Source organism: Quercus lobata, chromosome 6 (assembly GCF_001633185.2).
Source record: "Quercus lobata isolate SW786 chromosome 6, ValleyOak3.0 Primary Assembly, whole genome shotgun sequence".
In the NCBI taxonomy this organism is placed as follows: Eukaryota; Viridiplantae; Streptophyta; class Magnoliopsida; order Fagales; family Fagaceae; genus Quercus; species Quercus lobata.
In genome coordinates this window covers 1840176-1855783 of record NC_044909.1, presented here as the reverse complement: position 1 = coordinate 1855783, position 15608 = coordinate 1840176, and the positions used below count along the sequence as shown (strand labels likewise).

The window sequence follows — 15608 nt, the reverse complement described above, 5'->3', positions numbered from 1 at the left end:
TTGACGTGAAAGTTCTATTTAATATTAATTATACAATTATAGAAGCTCTATCAGAAAAATAAATTATGGGAATCTAGGCTATTTGATTTGAAAAAGTAGTCAATTGAGTTAGTCATAAACAGCACCATATAAAAGAACTTAAGTATTACTTTGTTTTCTAGCTTATAGAAAGAAAATGAGGAGTGGGGAAAATAGTGACTACCCTACCTAATTGTGACCACACCATAAGGACCACCAAGCATTTGTAAAGTTACTTTTTTCTTCTATTTAGGAATAATTGAACCCTAGTTGCTTCCAATAAAAACATTAAAAAAAAAGTTAGTTAAGTAATTATTATTCTTTCTATGTAAGAATAATTGAAACCCTTGACGTATCCAACAAAAACCAAAAAAAATAATAGTCAGTTGAGTTATAAAGTTCTTAAATCTCTTTTAAATTAACTTAAGCCACAAACTTTTGATGAACATCAGGTCTTAGATAAATCTTATATCTAATATAGTTTATTGTTCATCAAGTCTTATCTCTTAGATAAGTCTTGTATTTAATATAGTTTATTGTTCATCAAGTCTTATCTATCTAAGTCTTATATCTTGATATGGTTTATTGTGGCTCATAGATCAACACCAATACTTTGACGTTCTAGAATTGTGACCATACCCTTCAAAGTAGTAATTAAAAACCTAGAGCGTGAAACTTGTTGCATTTTATATCGACTATCAGAAATAAATTATAAATTATACTTACACCAAACAAACTAGAACTTAATGGACATCAAACTCGACCAAAAGAGAACAAGCTTGTGATGCCTCAATCAAATTCACTCTCTTAGACTGGAATTGGGTGGGGTGCGCCAGGCCCGAGCAATAGTGCAACGCATGGGCAACGCTTGAGAGCCCCAGTAGCAAGCTACTGTGGTGGGCTCTCCCCCTCAAGAAATAAATTTAATATCGTGTGGGCCGATGACCCACATATCAGATATTAAACTGATAAGAACAGATACTACACTTGATCTTAGCCAAAAGGCCGAGAAAGGTATGCTTTGCCCATCTTCTGATTTTCCCTTTTATACCTCAGCTCTGTTTATCCCTCCTCTCTCTTACACAATGTGGGACTCGGCATTTGAAACCAGCAAGAGTGGAAGCACATCTATTCAATGTATCTCTCTTATGCACTTAACCAGGAAGGTGTCTTAGCATATGCTATTAATTGAAAGCGAAGAGCCATTGCATTTGGTGATAAAATATATAACAAACTACCTTACAAAATCTTAGAGATAGTAGATAGACTGCATCTCACTTATTTACATACTCAAAAATAGTAGATTTAGATTTTTATTATTTAGATGGGTAGTAGGCTTTGATATCAGTAACACAAACACTAAGATAAAGACATGTAAATATGGAAGAAGACTGCTTCTTGCATTCATTGGTTTCTTACAAAAGAATTACACTCCTTTTACAGGAGGGGAGATGGAACGAAAGAATATATAGGTGTCCCAATAATTCTTGGGCATCTATATTCTTTTTCATAGTAATCTGGCTAGCACCTTGCTGTTACAATGGTCCACCAAGTTTCATATGTGCAAATCTCAACCCTCCATTTGGTTGATGAGGTTGTAATATTCTTTTTCGTCTAAAGATGACAAAGAGATAAGGCTCTAGTTATTATCATCAATCTAACGTAGGCCTTCTATGTCCTTTGCTAATAAAAACAAGCCATATGACACATCAAGAGTTTTTCTTGTGGTAATGTCTTCTAGCAAATCTTCAACTTTTTTTACTTGATTTTTAGTTGGACGTGTAGTTGATTGGTATTTGAGTACCAAAAAAAAACAATCTTAAAAAATAATGTGTCAATATTTTTAACTTCTAGAAAATTAAAATTTAAATCTAGATTATGAAAAACACAAAAGAATCATCTTATTTGAGAAAGAAAAATGTTTATTCCCTCTTGATTTGAAGCCACAAATAATTGAAAAGGAAAATGTTTTCTTGCATACTTATATGCGCAATTGCTGCATAATGGGTTATGTGTGATAGACCACAAACTGAATGACCCCTTGTGATAGAAATTAATTAATTAATTAGCCAAATTATTAATTAATCAATTTAACATGCAAGTGCGTGGTAGCACAAACAAATCACCAATAAACTAATAATGCAGCAGAAAATAAATAACACGATGATTTGTTTACAAATGGGGAAAACCTAATGGCAAAAACCCCACCGGGTGATTTTCAAGTCACCACTCCCGAAACTCCACTATTATCACAACAAGCGGTTACAAGTAAAGGAATCCAAGTACCTTACCAACCTACAGTTGAACCCTTACCCCAATACCCAATTGGACTTGTTCTCTAGTGACAATTCTCCTTTCTAATGCACGACTCTCAGTACGTGACTAACCAATTGCGCGGATCCCAGTACGCGACTTCAATCATCAACTAAGAAGGTTGTTGGTTGCAAAGTTCTTCAGTTCATCCAAACGATGAAGATCAAGAAAATGCTTGGTCACAAAACCCTACGGTGCACATACACAGCAACTTCTTCAAGAGAAGGAGATGAACTAGGGCAAGAACTTCGTCTCCGGTCACAATTTGCTTGAACAGAGTTTGCTCAATGCTTGTGCAACTTGTGAACCATTTGACGGCCCTTAAACTGATCCTTTTATATGTCTAGGTTTAAGAGAAAAGAAGGCCCAAAGACACATTCACGGATCCCAAGAAAATCATATTGAAATTCTGAAAATCTTAAACCTCGATAGATAGCAGGTGTCGAGCAGGTGTCAAGCACACCGAATGAAGAACAACTTCCTTAAGCTCGATAGATGCAGCTGTCAACCAGCTGTCAAGCTTTAATGATTTTGCACTCTAAACTTGTTTTCTTGAACAGACTTGAAAGCTTCAATACGTAATCTTGAAACAATGTTTCTTGAAGTATTTAAAACATCCTAAATCTACCCAAATACAAGTAAAGTGTGTTTTGTCAAAGGATAAGCCAATTATATAAAATCAAGACATATGTTCTTAACATGTGAAACACATATGTCTTAACAATCTCCCCCTTTAGCAATCCGTGACAAAACCACAACAAACAAATGACATATGAGAGAAGTCATAAATCACTCAACTCATATTCACTTGTTGAATACAATAAAATCTATCCTAACACAAACTCTTGAAAAACTTTGCAAGAAGAAAGTTTATGGCAAGTAGACTTTGACAACCTGTATTTCTGAAACACCTTAAACAAAACTCATCAAAGTATCTTTGTGTGAAACAGAAATAATAGATTGCATACAAGTATAAGAAACATATGTATAAAGAGTGAAAAGAAACAACACATGAAGGGGTAGGTGAAAGAAAAACATACATCAATATAAATAAGGAAATAAGTACAATGTATGTCTAGAAATAGTCACAAGACCTCATGTACAAGAGTAATGTGTCCAAAAAGAAATGAAAGAAAAGGTGCATACTATCCTCACTACATCCCTCAAAAATGTATCAACTCCCCCTAACAAAATGATCCTATACTAACACTCCCCCTAAGATAGACTACTCTCATACCAAAACTACTCCCCCTTTTTGTCACGAATGACAAAGGGTAAGAGTGTCAAGTAGACATCTCATCGGCAGAGCTAGCATATCTATCATCATCATCGTCATCACCATCATCATCATCCTCATCCTCAGAAGCAAAAGCCACAGGAGAAGGCAGTGAAGAAGTAGCCTCAGGAGCAAAGCCACCCATAGACGCCTGTCGTCGAGCAATACGACCGACACGAACGTTCACCTGATACAACTTCGTAGAGAGTGTATTGAGGCAAGCATCCATGCACTGTAGCTATGCCATAATATCTTCTAGAGACACATCGCTCGAAGAGGAAGGAGGAGTCGATGTGGATGGAGCCGAACGGGATGGAGCGGAACGAGAGGAAAGAGCCGCTGAATCCGACTACCGTGACCGAAGCTGGGCCTCACTACTTTTAACGATTACGTAATCTATGGCACACATGATAGTGAAGTGGTCAGATGAGGGAAGTGGAACAGAAAAGTGGTGTAGAATCCTCGTGATAGCAGAAGGAAAGATGATCTTATCATGGGTCACCGAATCTAGATGAACATCTATGATAGACAGAATGAAATGAGAAGGGAAGTCTATGGTGAGATGCTCAAGATGAGACAACAAAAACCGAGCACGAGGCTCTATGATGGAGTTATAGTGAGAAGGGGATGCAAAACAAAAGTCATCACCATGTTCATGAATCTAAGACCTTTAGCAAAAGGTCGACAAGGTGTAAAAAGATGCTCACCCCAAGAAGTAGGGCTCTCACAAAAAGCGAACATGAGCTCATCCCTGGACACAGTCCTCAGACGCTCACAACTAGGATAATCAGGAAACTCTATCCTAGGAACCTGAAGCATATCCGCAACTAGCTGCGGTGTGATAGGAATGCGCGTACCTCGAACGCAAGTGAAGAAAAGAGGTACTGACCGATCAATCTTGTGCATGTTGGAGTAGAACTCCTGAATCAGCATGATAGGATAGGTGACCGGGGCATCACACAATGACTTTCATCCCCTACTGTGAATGACAGAAGGAAGGTTGGTGTCAGCAAAATCTGACAAGATGACTTGGCGTTCCGAATGAATGCCTTGTCGAGAAAAGTTCTTCGAAAATGCCTTAAAGGCATCATCATCACGGAACCGGATATGAGATAAGGTAGGATCAGATGAAGAAGAAGCACCGGAACAAAGAGGGTTCTGGGCTGGAGTGGATTTACACTTAGGTGCCATAGACAGGACTAACGTAAACAACAGAGAGGGAGAAAAAGACAGAAAATCAGAAAAGTCCCAAACATTTTCAAATATATCAAATATATTAAAAAGAAGTACGTATGCATGGGAAATGCATGAACATGTGACATGTAAAAGAATTTTCACCATGGGCTCAGCCCAATCCAAACCTACCAGCACACAATCATATAACACACATCTAAATGCATGGCAAGATCATTATAATGCGAATGTGATGCAATGTATGAGGTTTTAAACACATGTAAGTGAAAACCCAACCCAAAATTTCAATGAAATCTCATCAATTTTGAAAAACCCCAAAATTTTCCAAAAACCCCAAATCCTAGGTTTCAAAACATGAAATGCATGAATGAGAAAGGATTAGAAGCTTACCAAGTGAGGAAAAACATGAAAAACCTTGGAAAATCCTTGAGAACTAAGATAGGAGTGAGATTGGAGAGTTTTTTGGAGAGAAACAGAGAAGTGTTGAGAGAGAGATCGATGGAAATGAAGACGGGATCGCGTATGGGCTTTATATAGGAAAGCCTGTAATTCTCGACAGATGAAGGTATCGACAGGTATCGAGATATCTATCGAGTAGGTGTCGAGAAAATACACGTCGACAGTTGAGGTATCGAGGAGGTATCGAGGATCAACTTATCTGATTTAAGAACAGAAGCTCAATCGATCCACCAGGTATTGAGAAGCTATCGAGCATACAGATCCAATCTCGATAGATCCACCAGGTATCGAGGTGCAGGCGAGATTGCGATAAGAAAAAGATTAAGGAAGCTCGATAGATAGCCAGCTATCGAGGAGGTGTCGAGCTAGCTTTTAAAAGTAGTTTTTTGAGATGTGAAAAACACAAACATGAATGCAATCCAACATGCAACTCAACCAACGATCCAATCAATATATTAAGCTCTTAAAATCATCTCTCAAATGAAAATTTAAGCACATGGATCTCCACAAACACACACACACACACTAAACAAGTCTAACCAATTTTATATTTCAAAAACGAGTTTAGACAGTTTAATGAGCATACATTAATACATGTAAAACCTCGTGATAGCCAAATCACATTGTACTTGCACATGTATCAAGAATAGCAAAGAATATTGCATGTTGTGTGTGAAAAATATCGCAAGATTGCATAAGTGTATACATGTTATGACGATTTGAGATATGAGAAAATCACTTAACTCACACACAATCATAACTGCTTGATGGGGGCTATCACCTTTGAGATACATCCTATAACTCCCACATCTCCTAGAATACATGCTTGCAATCATATTTAAAGCATTTTTGATCTTTTTGCTTTTGATTTTCTTTGCATATTTTTCTTTTAAACATATCATGCATGGGCTTATTAGAGAGAGAAAAAAAATACCCAATGATAATTGACATTCAGATTTTGCTATGCCTATGCACACAAATGTCATTGACACTGCACTTTTGCTATGCCGAAGCATACAAGTGTCTTATTATGATTGGCGGGCAACAGTAATGAGATGGTTATTTATGCCTTTCTCTCAGGATTTTTTAGTCATTCCCTTCAAAAAGAGTGATATGCATGTTAAGTTTAGGAGACAACTTAATCATACTCATCACAAACACGAGCCACAAAGCTCACTTGCTTAGTTGTGCATAGAGATGCTCATCTAAGCTACAAATGATACAAAATTTAGAAGACTTTGTTTCAATGGCCATCCAAGGTATACAAGTACCAATGTACAAAACACACACTGTTTTTGTATTTTTCTGATTTTTCAATTTTTTTTTTTTTAATTTTTATAAAGAAAAACAAAACAAAGCAAAAACTGAAAAATAACCAAACAAAAACATGTTAAACAAACAAAGCATAAAAACTAGACTGACTCAAAACATGAAAGCAAAACACAAGTAATGCACACACACAAAAAACATGAAGAGAGAGAGAAAAGTGATAAAATCACTTGGAGCCCTTTTCCTTCCACACCTTGGAAGAACCTTTCCGTCTAGCAAACCCTTGAACCGGCGATGAAGGGGAAGAATTAAACCCATTCAAGTTCAAAAGGAACATGAGGGCTTTGAGAAGATCTCCAAGAGGAGCAAGAGATGATTGAAACTGATTCTGGTTCCCAGATGCTATCATGTCGTTGCTCTGTTGAGTGGTAAGCCACTTGTAGCAATTTGGTCGAGTATGACCGGCAGCTCCACAATGATGACAGAGATGCTGCTTCTTTTGTTTAGGCTTTTGAGAGTTAGCCTTCTTAGCCCTAGAGTTTTTAACATCTTTCATCTCAAGCTTAGGGGGTGCTCCTAAGATAGATTTTACTTTGTCTAAGTTCTCACTAGCTAATTCAGTTTTAATCTTATTGTTCTCAGTTTTAACATTATTAGTAGGAGGAATAAAAACAGTGGTACTAGAAGAAGCAGTATTAGAGGAAGAAAGACCATACCCTAAACCTGTTTGATCTGAAGCAGATTTCTGAATACTCAGTATCTCATCCAGCTTTGCGCTTGAAGTCCTCTCCAATTGAGCTCTGATTTGAAACAGCTCCACTTCAAACTTCTTAGTCTTCTCAGCCAAGAAATTGTTCTCGAATCTCAGTGCTCCAATAATCTGATTGGCTTCATCAAATTTTGTGGAAAGCTCCTTACGATCAAGTTCCACATCACTGAGCTTTTTAGTGGTTAGCCTATATAATTTCTCATGTTTCTTGGAAAGCTTATACATCTTCTTATAGGCTGTATGAATGTCATCTTGGTCATCCATCTTCTTAAACTTAGATTCCACCAGTTCCTCTTCTTCAACCACATCTTCAACAATCCCATCAGTAGGATTGACCGTGGCTGTGAAGGCATTTAAGATTTCATCATCCTCATTGTCGAAATCATCCTCAAGCTCAGTGTTGCTCAAGGTAACAACAAGTGCCTTGCTCTTCTCAATGCTCTTGAGGTATGTGGGACACTCATGCTTCATGTGACCGAAGCCTTGACACCCAAAGCACTTAAGTCCTGAGGGAACAATGTATTGACCACCTTCCTTAGCATCCTTCCTCCCTATGTCTTGGCCTTTAAATTGAGAAGAACTGGATTGCCTGCGGTCCTTGTCGAAACCCTTTCCATTAGCGTTCTTCATGAACTTCTTGAATTGCCTGGTGATGTAAGACTTCATCTTGGAATCTTCATCATCAGAAGATTCATCTGTTTCACTGCTCTTGGCCTTCAGTGTCATACTCTTGCTTTTACCCGACTTGCCTATTCTTGTCAACCCTAGCTCGTAGGTCTGCAAGTTTCCAACCAGCTCAGTCAGAGGAATCTTGTCAATATCCTTTGATTCTCTATTGCCGTAATCTTGACATGAAATCTCTCTGGCAGAGATCTGAGCACTTTCATCACAATCTTGGGTTCAGGAATGATTTCCCCAAGATTGAAGGCTGAGTTCACTATGTCCTTTAGCTTGGCATAGAACTCATCGAAGGACTCATCCTCCTCCATCTTTATCTCTTTAAAGCTTGTAGTGAGCCTCTAAAACTTTGAGTCTTTGACAGCCTTAGTACCCTCATAGGTTGTCTAGAGAATGGTCCAAGCCTCTTTGGCAGTTTCAATGGAGGATATCTTCTTGAACTCCTCATTGGTAACAGCACTGAACAATGCATTCAAAGCTCTGCTATTGAAGTTTGTTGCCTTAATCTTGGCATCATCCCAGTCGGCTGGCGCTTCTGTAGGCTTAGTCCAGCCTAACTCCACAGCTTGCCACACTTTCTCATCTAAAGACTGCAAGAAAGCTCTCATGCGTACTTTCCAGTATGCATAGTTAGTGCCATCAAACAAAGGAGGTATGATTAATGACTGTCCTCTATCCATGACAAACAGGGGTCAATGGATCAACACAGCAAAGATTAAACTCTAATCAGAGTGTGCCCGCTCTGATACCACTTGATAGGCCACAAACTGAATGACCCCTTGTGATAGAAATTAAGTAATTAATTAGCCAAGTTATTAATTAATCAATTAACATGCAAACGCGTGGTAGCACAAACAAATCAACAATAAACTAATAATGCAGCGGAAAATAAATAACACGGTGATTTGTTTACGAATGGGGAAAACCTAACGGCAAAAACCTCATCGGGTGATTTTCAGGTCACCACTCCTGAAACTTCACTATTATCACAACAAGTGGTTACAAGTAAAGGAATCTAAGTACCTTACCAACCTACAATTAAACCCTTACCCCAATACCCAATTGGACTTGTTTTGTAGTGACAGTTCCCCTTTCTAATGCAAGACTCCCAGTACGTGACTAGCCAATTGCACGGATCCCAGTACTCGACTTCAATCACTAACTAAGAAGGTTGTTGGTTGCAAAGTTCTTCAGTTCATCCAAACGATGAAGATGCTTGGTCACAAAACCCAACGGTGCACATACACAGCAACTTATTCAAGAGAAGGAGATGAACTAGGGCAAGAACTTCGTCTCCGGTCACAATTTCTTGAACAAAGTTTGCTCAATGCTTATGCAACTTGTGAACCCTTTGACGGCCCTTAAACTGATCCTTTTATATGTCTAGGTTTAGGAGAAAAGAAGGCCCAAAAACACATTCACAGATCCCAAGAAAATCATATTGAAATTCTGAAATCTTAAACCTCGACAGATAGCAGTTGTCAAGCAGCTATCGAGCACACCAAATGAAGAACATCTTCCTTAAGCTCGATAGATGCAGTTGTCGACCAGCTGTCGAGCTTTAATGATTTTGCACTCTGAACTTGTTTTCTTGAACAGACTTGAAAGCTTCAATACATGATCTTGAAACAAGGTTTCTTGAAGTATTTAAAATATCCTAAATCTACCCAAATACAAGTAAAGTGCGTTTTGTCAAAGGATAAGCCAATTACATAAAATCAAGACATATGTTCTTAACATATGAAACACATATGTCCTAACAATGTGACAGCAAAAAGAAAGCAAAAAGTGTCTAACAGTTCACTTGATTATGTGCATTGCACATGACCATTGGCATATGTTGCCTTCTTTTTGCTGCCACATGACTCATTATGCAGCAAAACTTTTTCCCTATTGAAAAAAAAAAGGGGGAACCATTAACCAATTGATTTTTCAAGCTTTATCAACAAATCAATTCAAGACATGGCCACAAGTTTAGCATGATGGAGAAAAAGAGGTGAAAATTCTTCCAGCCATATCAAATTTGGTTCTTAAAGGCAACAAAGGAAGAAGAATTTGCTGAAGATGGAATAGTTAATTCATATGAATTAGCTTATGTTGATAAAACAAATTATTGGGCACAAATCTAATTAATTTTTTTGATAGAGCAAAAGAAATATAGGAATCAACCTTCCAAAAAAATTATTGTAATAGGTGGCAAAAGGTTGTTTGTTACTCAAATATCAATCAACTACATGCCAATTGCACATCAAGTCAGAAAAGCTGAAGATTTGCTAGAAGACATGGCCACAAGAAAAAAAATCCGGATTTACTCTATGACTTATCTTTACTAGCAGATGGTATAGAAGTCTTACGTTAGATTGATGATAGCTAAAGTCTTAGCTCTTCTCCATCATTAGATGAATAAGAATATCACAACCTCATTAACCATATGGAGGAATGAAATCAACATGCCTGAAGCTTGGTGGATCCTTGTTAATTGCATAAGTGTGAACAATTTCTCTTAAAATTATGGATTACTTGCGGGGTAATGCCAAATTGACCCCCAATGGTCGCAAGACCGATTTGCTTTAAGGTTATGAGTTTCTTAGCATCCACAGTAGTGGAGCTATTTGGCACCACAAAAAACTACTTTATCTATTTTACCTACTCATTTTACAAAACATCCAACAGTAGTGGATCTATTTTAACTTTCAACACAATAAAATAATATAAACATTACAATAAAATAATATATCTACTATAATAAAATAATACATCCCACTATCAGAAAAACATCACAAACCAATCAATGGCACAATTCACAACCAGTACCAACCAAGAACAACCACCCACAACCACTACCAAAAATCCAAATTAGCCAAAAACCACCACACAAATCACCACCAAAAAGAAATCAAATTCAAGCTAACTTGGCCAAATTGAAGTGATTTTGATATTTTTTATAGTAATAAAGTTTACTTTTAATAATGATTTCCTTCAACCCAGAAAACTCAACTATTTGAATTTCCATTACAACTAAACCATAAAACAAAATAAACCCAGAAAACCCAACTCTCATTTCATCTAAATCCTTCCACATAAACCAAAACCCAGAATAAAAAAAACACTAAAAAATCCATTTTCATACACTCCAAACAAAGATCTAAATACCCATTTTCATCATCAAATGAAAAACAAACACAAACGTACAAATGTAACTACATGTATATACATATAAACGTACTCAAAAAGTACTAGAAAACTGAACAAAAACAAACGAGCAGGAGATAGAGATCCAAAAGAAAGAAAAGACATAATATTTTTTTAATGAGAGAAGAAAAAGAATTTAATAAAATATATATATATATATATATATATATATTTTAGCTATAACACCACTGCTATAACATAACATGTATTTTAAGTATTAATGGTGCTAAAAATAGTATTATAACTATTTTGCACCACTATTAATAGAGCTCTTACAAACTTTAATGATCAGGCTTATCCATCACATACAGCATACTTGTGAAACTTTGGGCTAGTTTTGGTGGGGTGCGCCAGGCCCATGCAGTAGTGCAACGCATGGGCGACGCTTGAGAGCCCCAGTAGCAAGCTACTGTGGTGAACTCACCCCCTCAAGAAATAAATTTAATATCGGGTGTGCCAATGGCCCACATATCAGATATTAAACTGATAAGAACAGATACTACACTTGATCTTAGCCAAAAGGCCGAGAAAGGTATGAGTAATTCAGTCACACATGCCATCTTTTATTGTCCAACTTGTACAGGTTCTCCTCTTCTGGAGGCAGTGTGGGACAGGTACTGTGGTAACCTATCACTTATTTTTTACCTCTGATTTTGTATTACTAGCTAAGATGTCAAATACAAGCTCAAAGTTAAAACAGTTTTGTATTAACAGATAACGATTCTTGTGATTGAACCTGATAAGGATTTGAGTCTAGAGAAGATCGAAACTTTGTGTATAATAAATAATTTACGAGATTATCAAAATGATGCAGCGTAAGTGGCTGTCCAGAGAAAAAAAGAAGAAGAAGAAAAAGAAGAGAGGATTGTTTGCAGCATTAGGGGCAGGAAATATTGTCTGTTACCATTGCAAGGATGATGATTGCTAATGAGTAATGACAACATTCAACGTGTTACAATTCCCAAGATGAATGTGGCTTCTGCAGATTCAATATAGAAACATGGTTTAGGGTTTAGACATGAAACAGAACGTTCTTTTTTAATAAGTGAAACATTGAAAGTTCACCAGCCACAAAAACTAATTGGGTCAAATCAATTCACCATGGCCCTTTTTGATATGCAATTTGACTCCATCATTGATGGATGAGCCTAATGATAGAATCACAAGAAAAGTTGAAGTTCTCAAAAGGAGATGCAACAAACTTTACATCATTCGTAGCAGTTTGTTGTGGTATAAATATGAAGGAAAAGGAACAACATTCTATATAAGAAAATGACAAAGTCACTCAATATAATAAATATTACTGCATATTTTGAAAATCTAACCGTTGAATTAAATGTTCTTTACGCTCTTAAAACACATGTCAATTTTTGTATCAATCAGATATTATTTACTATATAATCTATAATCTTATATTTTATGCATAATTTTATATTACAAAAACTTGCAATTTAAAAATTTATTGATAACATAACTATTGATTTTTAAATTTCTTGAAATTTTGCAAACATTGAAGATATAAGAAGAAGATGTAATCCAATGGTAGATTTGTCAAAATTCACCTTCAATAAAAAGATATTGAGTGAGTTTGTAGCCTAAAGTTACAATCAATTTTGTAGCTAAACTTTGTTCATAAGAAAATCAGAAAGGGAAGTAGTCCATCCTTTGTTCTTAGACAAATAAACAAAATATATATTGATTATCTAACATCTTGGGAATTTGTAGGCAGCTGTTGGAACCCACCTCTACCCCTTTTGTTAAAAGTGAACTTCAATGCAACCATCAATGATGACAAAACAAAATCTTAAGGGAGAAGTTCTGACTTTATTGATGTTTAGGATCCTCTTATAGCTGAATCCAAAGCAACCCTTCTTGGTCCAATTCAGTCCATTTTATCTACTTCGGTCCACTTCAGTCTTACTTAGTCTGTTTGGTCTTATTCCATCCATTTCAATCCAATTTAGTCTTTTCCATCCATTTGGTCCACTTCTGTCCATTTCGTCTACTTTGGTATATTTGGTCCAAATCGGTCCAGTTCAGTCTTATTCAGTCCACTTCAGTCCAATTCGGATTTATTTGGTCCAATGCGATCGATTCACTCTACTTCGTCCAATTCGGTCTATATCAATCCATTAAGTTCAGTTCAGTCCAATTCAGTCTAATTCATTCCCCTATATTCCATTCAGTCCACTTGGTCCAGTTCGGTCCATTTAAGTCTGCTTGGTCACTTAGTTCTTATTCGGTCCATCAGTCCAATTGGTTCAATTTGGTCCACATCTATCCATTTGGTTCACTTCAGTCCAATTTGGTCTTATCCGGTCCTTTTCAGTCAATTTCGATCGACTTTGGATCATTTAGTTCATTTTGGACTAATTGGGCCTTAAATTTATTCTTTTTATATATTGCATTTTTAGTTTTGGGCTGAATTTTTTTTTTTCACAATTTTTAGGGGCCAAACTCTGTAGTTTTGGGCTAAAAAAATACAAATAAAATAGACATTAAAAATTAGAGATAGGGGCCTTAAAATTCAAGTTTCAATAATGTAAGTATTATGCTTATATTTGGAAAGAGAGAAAAAAAAATGCTACAATTTTAAACTTATTTAATAATTTAAACTTAATGTAACATGTTACATGTGTTCCATGGATTGAGGGTGTACATTTTTTTTTAATATTCTTGATATGCTCAAATTAGTCAACTGATTATGGTATATTTAAAACCCTTTTAATAACATCATCTCCATTTATATAAAAAAAATATTATAATTATGAAATTTAAATATTTTGATTAAATTATGTTTTTCATATATATATATATATATATATATATATATATATATACATACTAATCTTCTAAAAAAACACCTAAAATTCAGAGATGTGCTTCCATAATAATGATAGGAATGAGATGTTTTTTCAAACTAAATTCACAGAAGTGCTCCTTAAAAAATTTGAAAAATATAACCAAAAATTAATTTAAAAAATTTACATGGTAATTGATTTTTATGAAATCAAGTACCATTAAAAAAAAAAAAACACCTACTTGGTTTAGTCATTTTAAAAAATCAATAGTCGTTTAACGTGCCATCTCTCTCCTTCTAATACTAGCATCCATTTTTAATACTACTCACTAATCTCACCCCTCTCTCTCTCTCTCTCTCTCTCTCTCTTTCTCAACATGGATCCACTCTCGGCGGTCCGCGACTACACGATCCAAAACGAGCTGGATCAAATCGTCAGGTACAACGACGAGTTCCAGTTTGGGTTACTCTAGTACCAATCAACTACACGCCAACTATAGATGAAGTCAAAAAATCTAAAGATTTACTAGAAGACATGACCATAAGAAAATATCTTGCTGTATTGCATATCAAGTCAGAAAATCTAAAGATTTACTAAAAAGACATGACCATAAGAAAATATCTTGATGTGCTGTATGACTTATATTTACTAGCAGATGACATTTCTTTGCGATCATAACAAGAATTTCGCAATCTCATTAACCAAATGGAGGAATAGGATCCGCATGCGTGAAGCTTGGTGGATCCTTGTAAACAGTATGGCTCCCACGAATTAAAAAAGTTGTACATAACCATGCATTATTGGGACACCTATTCATGTATTATTGTACTATGAGACTTCTATTGTACAAGTTAAATGAAGCAACAAGAACTAGCGAGTTATACCAAAACACAAGTTTTATTAATTCAACATGATAAAGGCAACTAGGCAAGACTGTCAACGATTGCTCTTTCACTCCACACTCTTCCTCTTTTCTTTTTTTTGAGCAAACACTCTCCTCTTTTATATAATACTAGGAATGGCTCTGATTAGTCTTCTTGCACGCACAAACTGGTACAATAATGCTACCCGTTGCAACCAGACTTCACATGGTGAGTACAATAATTGGCTGACACTTCACATAACTGTTCGTGGATCATTTGACATGGTTGGATGCTGCACATATCAAACGGTTAACAACAAATTAAATTTCAAATACTTGAGCACTAATCAATCAGCATTAACACACAAAGATACCAGAGTCAAAATCAGCTCTACCTTTATTCTACACTATTAATTCAGCTGTGATTAACATACAGAAAGCAACTGACTGCAGCTTAATGGCTTAGAAAACATGGATAAACCTTAATGGCTTTAGAAAACATACAGAAGATTTGGGTCATCCACATAAATTAAGAAAACATGTGAAGCTTCGTACTAGAATTGGGTGGGGTGCGCCAGGCCCGTGCAGTAGTGCAACGCATGGGCGACGCTTGAGAGCCCCAGTAGCAAGCTACTGTGGTGGGCTCTCCCCCTCAAGAAATAAATTTAATATCGTGTGGGCCGATGACCCACATATCAGATATTAAACTGATAAGAACAGATACTACACTTGATCTTAGCCAAAAGGCCGAGAAAGGTATGAGTATTTCTGTCACAC

The 15608-nt window shown here is 36.2% G+C and overlaps 1 long non-coding RNA gene and 3 other non-coding genes across 4 annotated transcripts; all 4 read right to left on the bottom strand.

Moving 5' to 3' along the window:
• Nucleotides 1–840: 840 nt before the first annotated feature.
• LOC115951072 lies at nt 841–1036 on the bottom strand. The gene has a single exon (XR_004083208.1). It is a non-coding gene; the product is annotated as a U2 spliceosomal RNA (small nuclear RNA).
• A 10472-nt stretch (nt 1037–11508) lies between these two features.
• On the bottom strand, nt 11509–11704 carry LOC115951077. Its single transcript, XR_004083213.1, has one exon. It is a non-coding gene; the product is annotated as a U2 spliceosomal RNA (small nuclear RNA).
• A 2875-nt stretch (nt 11705–14579) lies between these two features.
• Nucleotides 14580–15608, bottom strand: LOC115949651. Its single transcript, XR_004083033.1, has 2 exons — nt 15227–15608; nt 14580–15124 (listed from the first exon to the last, which is right to left on the bottom strand). It is a non-coding gene; the product is annotated as an uncharacterized LOC115949651 (long non-coding RNA).
• Nucleotides 15396–15591, bottom strand: LOC115951115. Its single transcript, XR_004083240.1, has one exon. It is a non-coding gene; the product is annotated as a U2 spliceosomal RNA (small nuclear RNA).